This window comes from Tachysurus fulvidraco, chromosome 9, assembly GCF_022655615.1.
Source record: "Tachysurus fulvidraco isolate hzauxx_2018 chromosome 9, HZAU_PFXX_2.0, whole genome shotgun sequence".
NCBI classification, from domain to species: Eukaryota; Metazoa; Chordata; class Actinopteri; order Siluriformes; family Bagridae; genus Tachysurus; species Tachysurus fulvidraco.
The window spans coordinates 8,069,312-8,079,337 of NC_062526.1; the positions used below are offsets into that span (position 1 = coordinate 8,069,312).

The window sequence follows — 10,026 nt, forward strand, 5'->3', positions numbered from 1 at the left end:
TTTTCATCCTTAACACATACATTTTAAACCACAAACTATGGAGAATGTTTTGGACATTATTTAACCTTGTAAACGACGAAATTTTTTTTAGAATAACAACATTTCTTACTCCAAGTTTTAGGTATGTTGAGTTCCTTTTTAGTGTTAGTTTTGAAAACACAAGATCAACTATCAGAGTTGGTCTTACCTTGAACACAGGTGTCCTTCGAAGTCCCACGGTCTTCTAATAAAGGATCCTCTTCAAGTTCTTCTATCTAATCTATTGTTTGAATCTTTAGATGAAGGAGTCAGACTTAGACCTTTTTATCTTTTCAGGTTCCTCACAATGGGAGGCCTTGTTTTTAATAAAAAACAATGTAATACAGATAAATGTGTGTAATATATAAAGTAAAAAAAAAAGACAAATAAAATCTCCTTCAAATAATCAAACAGTATTAGAATAAGTAAAAGTAATCAAGTGTAAGCTTGCGTTTGTTTTATGATGCACTCACTATTACCAATAACTGAGTATAACACACTAAGCTTGCCTCTAGGTGAATGCACACCCAAATGACATTTCATGGGTCTTATATACACTTTGTAACATTGTTATTGCAAGTTGTATTTCGCTGTCAATTCTGGCCACCTTGGGCTTTTTCAACATCCAACATCAAATTTCATCCTCCAAACATTTCTTGTCACATTCAGAGTGCTACTCATGTTTTTTCCTCATCTTTGAAGGTTAACAATTAAATATATGGTTATAGGGTTAGGGTTAGGGTTATCATACTTCCTGCAGCTGCAAAGCTGTGGTTACATATGATAGAAACCTTCTGTCAAATCTTCAACAGCGAGACAAATAAACACTTTATTTGCATATTTCCACCGGGAATGCTATAATTCACAAGCTAATTTTGATGCGAGTAAATGTCACAGTGGGCTTTTAAGATTTCACTGTGAGAAACATAATCATCTAAGTTTACAGTCAAATAAGCAATATTAATAATAATTAATCTTATCAATTCTATTATAGGAGAATACATGATTAATGCGATTAAGAGTTCTCCTGAACTTCTGAAAATAAAACTTAACACATAATAACCTTCCTTTCTTTTGGAATCTTCTTACAGCTGTCTAGGTACAGCGTCTGATCCATCGTTGTCTTCTTTTAGTAACTCATATTTAAGTCTTTCAACTCTTTAACCAACTCTTCAACCTTTTGTATTTTCACATTGATTTTCTTTTGTCTATTTGCCTTATGTCTCTCCTTTCTTTTCCTATTTATTCCTTCTCTTTGTAATATCTATTTCTGTCTGTCTTCTGACAGATAGGTTAACAATTTGTTGAGGTGTATCTATGTATTTAATTGGGTTTGTTGGCTGAGAACCGATATTGGAGCCTAGGAATATTCCTGCAACTCCATCCTGTACCTGCCAGGGTCTTACAACACATCCCAAAGGTTTTTTATGGGGTTAAAGACATGACTGTCCAACTGTGAAGGCCAGTCAAGTTTCACCACACCAAACTTGCTCATAGATGTCTTTATGGACTTTGATCTGTGCGCTGGTGCACAGTCATGTTGGAACAGGAAGGGGCCATGCCCAAACTGTCCCCACAAAGTTGGGAGCATGAAATTGTCCCAAATGTCTTGAGTGTTTCTTCCACTGGAACTAAGGGGCCAAGCCCAACCCCTGTAAAACAACTCCACACCATATTCACCCCATTGGCACAATGCAGTCAGGTAAGTACCGTTCAGTAAGTCAGCTCAGTAATCGACTCTTCATGCACATAATAACATGCGATTATATCTGTAGCAATAATGCATACACTCATACACTTGCTGTATTAAATCTGTGAACCCTACAGATATGAAATGGAGAACAAAACAATCATACGCATTCTATAAAGACTGCCAAGTCCCATCTCTTAATATTCTCTAAAGGAAAGAGAGAATATGGTTCTGAATTGCAGAAGAACAATATGGGGAGATATAAAAAGAAGACAAATCATTAGCTGGGCTGTCAGATATTATTATTCTTTGCCGAAGAAACAAGTGTCTCATAAGGCTGCTGATAAAGTGTGTAAAAATTCGTTTAAAAATTACAATTTGACTTTGACGCTTATCACGAACAGACTGACAGTAAGAGCTAATGACAAGCTGATATTATTTATACTGTACATAACTATCTAAAACTCCAGACATCAAACCGTGACATTCACTATGTGAGGAAATAACACCTAGCTAGCAAGGTTTTGGATATTTTTAAATAAAACTTTTTTTTCCACCACGTTTGTTAAACTGGCTCATTATACAACATGATATTTGCAGGAAGATATAATTTTTCAGCTGTTTGCCAGACTTCATCCACAGCAGCATCCAGCAGATTTCCCCAGACTGCCACAAAAATAGTTACAGTATTTAATGTATACTAATACAACATTTTAATCATAAATACACAGTCCATGTACACATGTTATAACTTTACTGTATTTAAACAGTTTACCTACAACAATTATCCTTAATGTGGGGTGCATGAAACATAGAAAATCACAGACACATTGGCACATTTTTGTTACAGTGATGGAAACTAATCATCAAGGTTATTATGCTTGTAAATAATATCAAATGGAATCTAATTACATCTTAATAAAAATGGGTTCCAAGGGCAGAGGTTCAGAAATGATTGAAAGCACCCTTTTCTCCAATAAATAGACAAAACATTGTGAACTATTTGCACCCTTGAATCTGTTTAACATAAGAATGCCTCCATAGACTTTCCTAGGTAATCAGCTTAGATACGGTATGTCACAAATGTCAATGTCATGGCAATGGAAGTCCAGGTATGGAAATGAAGTGTACAAGTGTTTGTATTAATTTAAGAATGAATTCTGACAAACAAGGACTTACTCTTGTTGTGTATTTACTTGCAATATCAAAGTGGCATATTAGGCTACTGCCGTATAGAGTGTTCAATTAAAAACAGACTGCAACTGAGAATCTCCTCTTCGGTAATCTCTCTTTATCTCTGATATCAAAGAGATCGTTTAAAGACAGGTTTAGACAGGTTATGGCTGAAGCCAAATGAAGAATATAAATAGAGTAATGGTGTGGAATATTAAAATAATCAATTTTCTATCCATCATTCTCTCTCCAATTTATTAAAATTGCATATGGTGTACTTTACATTCACAAATTAGACAAGCTCCAGCATGTCAGTCAACACAGGAGCACATTGAGACTCTTCTCCCAGATTTCAGTAATGAGATGAGTTCTTTGACATGCAGCAAGTTTTAAAGATAGAGGCTAAACTTTCTAAGACATTGTCTACACTTGGTTGTTACCTGAATCTTGCATCATCATACAGTACATCATATAACTCTTATTGGGGTACGACAACCTTGATGTGGTCCGAGTATGCTGTGATATGAATGTCTAGAAGAGCACAACCTTTAATAGACTTAATGCTTTCTCCATTCTTTAAAGTAAATGGACTTATAGTGCCAAAAGTAGCCTATCCACCATCACCTTGTCCCATGACCTTGGACATTTTTCCAGAGTAATTTTTTTTTATGTTCTCTTCACTCCATGGGCCATGGTTGTGCAGACTTCCTGGTACTCGGGAGTGTAGAATCATTTCTCTTGAGGTGTCCAGCTTGTTGTTATGATGACTTTCTGTGTTAGATCATTTCAGGCACCTGTCTATTTTTTCCAGCATTTCTGCAGAGAACCAAAAATCCACAGGTAATCAGTAGCTTGCTTTCGTTCTTTCAATCATGCACAAAAGTCAATAAATAGACAAAAAGAAATAAACGAAATTTGACCGTGTGATTTGAGAGTGACAAATTAATGCAATTTTAAGTTATTTAGAAAACTGGATGCATCATCTATTGTTTAAAACTAAGCAGGAATTGGTGAAGGTGAAAATGAAGTCAAAGCAATTTTCTGATGTTAGTTTATTTTGTGACTCCTTGTTTACCACTTTTTAGTTTGTGTCTACATTTCCTATGTTTAATATGAAACCAGAATGTTCTGAGATTTTTTTTTCTTAGATGCCTGTGAAATATTAGTACAATTATACAATAAGAGATTATCATGTTTCTATGAATTTGAACTAAACACTTTCTGGATCATTATCAAAACAGCTCAGTGTCTCCTGGGGGTTCACGTAGGGTTTCAAATTCTTCTGCTTCATAATGAGCAACATACAGTAACACAGCTGCTTCGGTTTCTGAAAAGGATCTTAAGAGCTGGCATGTGTAACCCCACAATTTCTACTCCTCACTTTCTGTGCTGGGTTAAATAGATGCTCCTTAACACCTGGAAATGTTCAGCAGAATGTGAAGACTGCACATTGTGTTACTTCACAAACAACATATTTCCACATACGTATACTAAGGATGGAAAAAAATGTAAATAATTTTTTTTTAAATAACAATGTGAGCAGGAGGTTTTTACTTTACAAAAACCCTATAATAATGCTCTAATTATAAATATCTATATAAGATCATTCTCAATCTAGAGTGATGAGACGAGGTTGAGGAAGTGTCGCAGCCAGAATTCACGAACCAGACCGGTGCTCGTATTGCTATATAGCAATATATATATATATAAATCTTAGCAACTGAAAATTGTGATTATAGTCAAATAGCATTTTCTATGCTAAACATTTACAGCACTTGGTAGACAGCCTTATACAGTGCAACTTGCATTTTGTACAACTGAGCAATTAAGGGTCAAGGGCCTTGATCAGGGGCCCAGCTGTTACATCTTGGTGGACAGTTTGATAACTGTTTGCTAGAAAATTTTCACTTATTATCTTAATAATCTTGTTTCCTTCAAACTTAAACATCAGGTAACAGAGACAGATTTAGGCGTTCAAGAGCAGTATTTCTAAAGCTTGCAGACAAATCCAAACATGAGACAAAATCAAGGGCAGCGTACCTCACATTATGTGGGAAGATTGAAAGTCCGTAAATACTGTGGTGTGGGATTGAGTGCACATGTGTGTCATTAGTAATCACTCGACTTGGCACATAGGTGTTTGGAGTTGGAGTCCATGGCAGCCAGTTATAGTTAAATGGGCTGACATGACAAAATATTTATGTTTAGAATGAATTAAAATGTATTAAAAGAACAAATAACATTAGATAAATGCATCCATATTCAGATTTTCACTTGTTAAAAAAAAATAGCAAACAGCGCAATACATTTTTTGCAGTGAATCAGTTTATACAGCTTTTCTGAAGGTTTAAAAAAGCTTGTTGTTTATCCAGTGCTGGTTTAAATCCAGTTTAAATTAAAGCATTGAATAGATACAGATACATTTACCCCTAAAACAAATAAATACAAGTTCATACCTTTTACCTGGACAGTCTGTTAGTATTTCCTGTAAGGACTGACTGTTAATGAATAAAGGCCACTGATTTTGTCTGCTAGGCTCATTAAAGCCATGTTGTGGCCACCTTTTAGAAGAGTTAATAGGTACTGGTTGGAGTCACTGAGTCACACTACTCAGTACTGTGTGAGAATACAATAACTACATCTTTGTTGCTTTTCCACTCTGGATTCACATAGGCTGCGTTTATTAGTCTTTGTACTTTATTCTCTCAGACATTGACGTGTTTCTACCTTGAGTTTGTAATGTGTGCCTCTTCTTCCTTGCTGTGTAAGAGAGGTATAATAAAAATAAGAATTGCTTTCTGGAAACAAATTTAAAGGTCATAGAGATTCTATAGTGGGCGGGAATTCAAAACCTTGACAGAATCAATTTAAATTCATGGATACGATAAACCACCATGCAAATAAACCATAAAATATAGCTTGAGATGTTATGCTGGATTAGATGCTACATAATAAATTATACTGTACGTGCCAAAGAACTGCTGGCAAGATTTAACATTTCAGATGTGTCACGAATAGGAGATCAATAGATATCATTTAAGGTACCATTTAAACATAGCTTTCCATTTGAAGACTTATTCTATTTGATTCACTGCAAAAGCATAAATAGGGCCTCTCAGCAGCCACCTTGATAAAAGAGATAATATCACTAATAAACCTAATATAGTCTTAAGTGGGAAGATATATATATATATATATATATCAAATATTACACTTTCCTGAAAGTACAATAATATTTTTGTTGCATTATAATTTTGCATTATAATCGTAGGGGATGCACTTTAAAAGATAAATTCTTTCAGATTCAGAACAGCCTTTTTTTTATGATTATTTCTTTTATCATAATGTTTTCTGTAGCACATGTATAGTAAGTAAATACATATGTGCATGCTGGATAGTCAAGTACATGGTAACTTGTGAACAAAAAATACTGTCACTGTTACAATACCTTGTGAAGAAGTAAATGCTTTTGTGATCTTTCTTGAAAAGCGTGGTCTTGATTTATGTGAACCCTCAAGGTCTTAAAGTGGCCATCTGACTGCATAGTATTTCCACTGATGGAGGTAGGTCTGTGGTCAACACACCACTTTCTGGTGTTGAGATTAATTGCTTAGTCTTGCTGATGTTGCTCCCAGAACATTAGCAGTACTATTTCCTCCCTGAAGGCTGTATGATCCATGGCTTAATCTTAGCATAATAGAGCTGTTTGATGATAATGTTTATGATATGTCTGACGGCACAGTCAAGGTGAACAGGGAGAACATGAGTGGGCTAAGTACAAAGCTTTGTGGGGTACCACTGTTCAGCATGAGTAAGGTGGAGTAAGGTCCTAATAGCCTGGACCTGGCCACTAAGGAATTGCAACACTCCATTATATATGGATTTGTATAGGCTGAGGACTCCGAATTTGCTGAAAAGCTTCAGGTGGTGGTTTTAAACACTTAGAAGTTCATTAGTAACATTCATTCATAAGCATTACACTTTCAAGATATTTAAGTGAGAGATATTTGAGTGGCTGAGATGGTGTGCAGAGGGAACAGTGATGTATTTCATCAGTTCCTGCAGCCTTCTAAACGTGTATCTTATTTAGGCATCTCTTCATGACATTAGTTGATGGCTGAAACATCTGTTGGTCTGGGATTTTAAGGCCCTGCAATGTGGTCTTTAAAACAAGAATCAAATTTGATGTGCTCCTTCAGCTCACAGCAGCTGGTTTTGCTTTTGCAATCTGTGATTACAAAAAAAATACAAATCTTGTGCTGTGGATTGAAGTCATCTTGCTCTTTATGCCTTGCTTACAATTGATTCTTGCCTTTCTGAGTTTATTTCTAGGGTTTGTTGAATGATACATAATGGGTTTAAATGAGGGTTGGATCTCACTTTTCATCCAGAGTGTATTTACTGCAAAATGATATCATTACATCAACACATTCCCTAATGAAATAATTGAGCAATGAATCATACTTCTTAAGATTCATGTGAGAGCCTTGGTTAACTCCATAAGGCCAATTCTTTTGAAGTTAAGTGCACTTTTGAGAACTATGTAAGCAACACTTAGGTGAATTTTGAGAGCCAGATTGTTTGTTTGGGTTATACTTAGATGTAGGCAGTGGCATTGCTCTTGTAGTGTTATTTAATCAAAATGCTTCCTGGAAATTGCTTTGCTATATTTGTGCTGATTACAGTTATATTCATTAGACGAGTGCTCAGTTCTGTGTATGAGGCGAAATAGCAGGGAAGATCCATCTGCAATGCTGCTTACTGAAAACGTACTGTATGTAGTCAAGTGTAGAGAAGGTGATCAATTATTTGAGTAAATTGGAATATTCTTAATAAAGCTAAGTCAACATCAGCACATTACAGTTGTGTACTGTATTTACCAATGTACTTTTGTAGTGCTTTACTTTTTTGATTTATTTCTATCATATTATTTTATTTATTATTCAATGCAGATAAATGTTGTTGTGTTAATTAGACTGAAAAACCCAAAGAACAACTGCAGCTATAGTTATACATAGTAAGTCAAAATAAAAAGGTAATGCAAACTTTGTATGGTTTAGGAAAGAAAAAAAAAATCAACGCTGTTAGGAGAGCCGAACTTAGACACTGAAAAAAGCCCAAATTCACACTATTGTATTTAATTGAAGTGCAATTCAAGTGCAGCAACAAGACACTGTAACGATGGCAGTGAGTTAATTTGGTTCTATAAAAATGTCTCTGAACACCTAATAATATTTATTTTTCTCATGCCCTTAATTAGAGTGTTATTGTTAGACTGTATCACAGTAACATGTTTCTGACCTACCAAATGTACACTTGCTACAAATTCAGATATCATGATCAAATAAAGTCAATTAGCCTGAAAAAAGGTAGAAAGTTTTTGTCAAACAAAAATCTCTGACAATTCGGGTAGCATCGGCAAATAACAAAAGCAGTCTTTATGACAGCTGATACTGAAATATAGCATTATAAATGTGTATGCAATTTCACAACAGCTGTCAGGAATAACTTTTCACATGTAACTCTATGAACACTACCTTAAATAAAGTGTTCTGTTCTGAGGATTACTCACTGCGCTAACTCATAAAGCAACCCACACAAACTGTTAAGCTCAGAGAAAAACTATATATTTTTTCTGACAAAAGGATATTCTTGCTCTTATCATCCCCTTTCCAGCTTCCTTTATCCTCTGTAAAATCCATCATATACTGTACACTATAAATTACGCAAAGCTTGTTTTATATTAATGCACAAATTCTCCCTTTCGACTATTTTTTAACAATAAATAATCAAGGATGAATTGAGATTGAAGGTGGAGATTATTGAAGGTCTCTGGTGCCTGAATGACATTTCTGTTTTCTCAGGTTTCATCCTATTGAGTTGATATTTTGTTTGAGCATTAATTAGGGCAAAACACTGTAGGCAGAAACAACATATCTCTTCTAAATTATTGGTAATAAAATGAACATGATCAGAGAAATGTTTCTACATCTATGTGACTACTGTGTTATCTGAAACTTATATCTCAGAAAAACCTTCTTCCTGATCATACCTGTCATTATATTTCACACACTACAGAGCACTAATACAGAGGAAATGAATTAAACCGCATTGTATTTGTAACATTGTTTTTACAAAATCATTTACGTTATGTTCAAAAAAGATTTTCATAATATGTCAGGTCCATAAAAAAAATTATTTGTGAAATTGTACATGCTCATTCCTCTCCCATAGTATCAGAATATTACAGGAATGTCCAAAAAATAAGTATTGCTGAATTTTGAAAAATGGTATAAAATATATTTAACTATACATAGTATTTTCTAAGCTATGATTTTCCTACAAACATTTTAAAGCATATTATAAAGTATAGTACATGATTCTATGGATGCTTAATTTTTAGGGGGAAAAAATCAATAATTGTTCATTTTTGGATGGAAAATTCTAAATTCTTAAGAAATTGTAAGAATATGAGCAATCAACTTGCAATGACTGACTGGTTTCATGTGTAGTGTGTAGTTGAATCAAACTGAACTTCTATCTAATTATCTAATGTTATTTTTAAATCCTTACATATAAAGCAGTCACTGTACATACTGTAAGGCTGGAAAAAAGGATCTTTAGTCTCCTAGAAACTTGGATTAGTCTTGAAGAAAACTTCATACATAATGGACCTCCTATGGATACTTTATAAAGCCTGTGTCTGACTAATGAACCAGGAGGGAGGTGTAACTATTTATACCACTGCTCTAGGCATTACGCAGAAAGCGAGCTACAACGTCATCTCTTTTAAAACTCTCTTCATTAATACAACTGCTCTAGTACACCAATTACAGTTGTTAGTCATCCATTAGATTCCTCTGCATAATAATTAAAAGACTTAATCTTAGCTCTGTCACATGGCCTGTTACATCATTTTCACTCCCTGGACTTCTAATCTCACATAACACTTCACAATCATTAATTTACAACAAATACACACAACAAACCACAGATTACTGTGAAATGTCACTCCTAAACCAGATAAAGCTGGTTTTCATCTTGTTTAACATACCACTGTTCCTTGGTCTATTGTAGACTGTTTATCATTATGTGAAGAAAAGTATTTCACTGTGTTTTAATGTAAATGAGATCTAATAAATGTT

At 34.5% G+C, this 10,026-nt stretch overlaps 1 long non-coding RNA gene across 1 annotated transcript; it reads right to left on the reverse strand.

Annotated features, from left to right (window-relative positions):
• Positions 1–387: 387 nt before the first annotated feature.
• Positions 388–9,572, reverse strand: LOC125145419. Its single transcript, XR_007143789.1, has 3 exons — positions 6,330–9,572; positions 5,609–5,641; positions 388–3,697 (listed from the first exon to the last, which is right to left on the reverse strand). It is a non-coding gene; the product is annotated as an uncharacterized LOC125145419 (long non-coding RNA).
• Between the last annotated feature and the right edge of the window lie 454 nt (positions 9,573–10,026).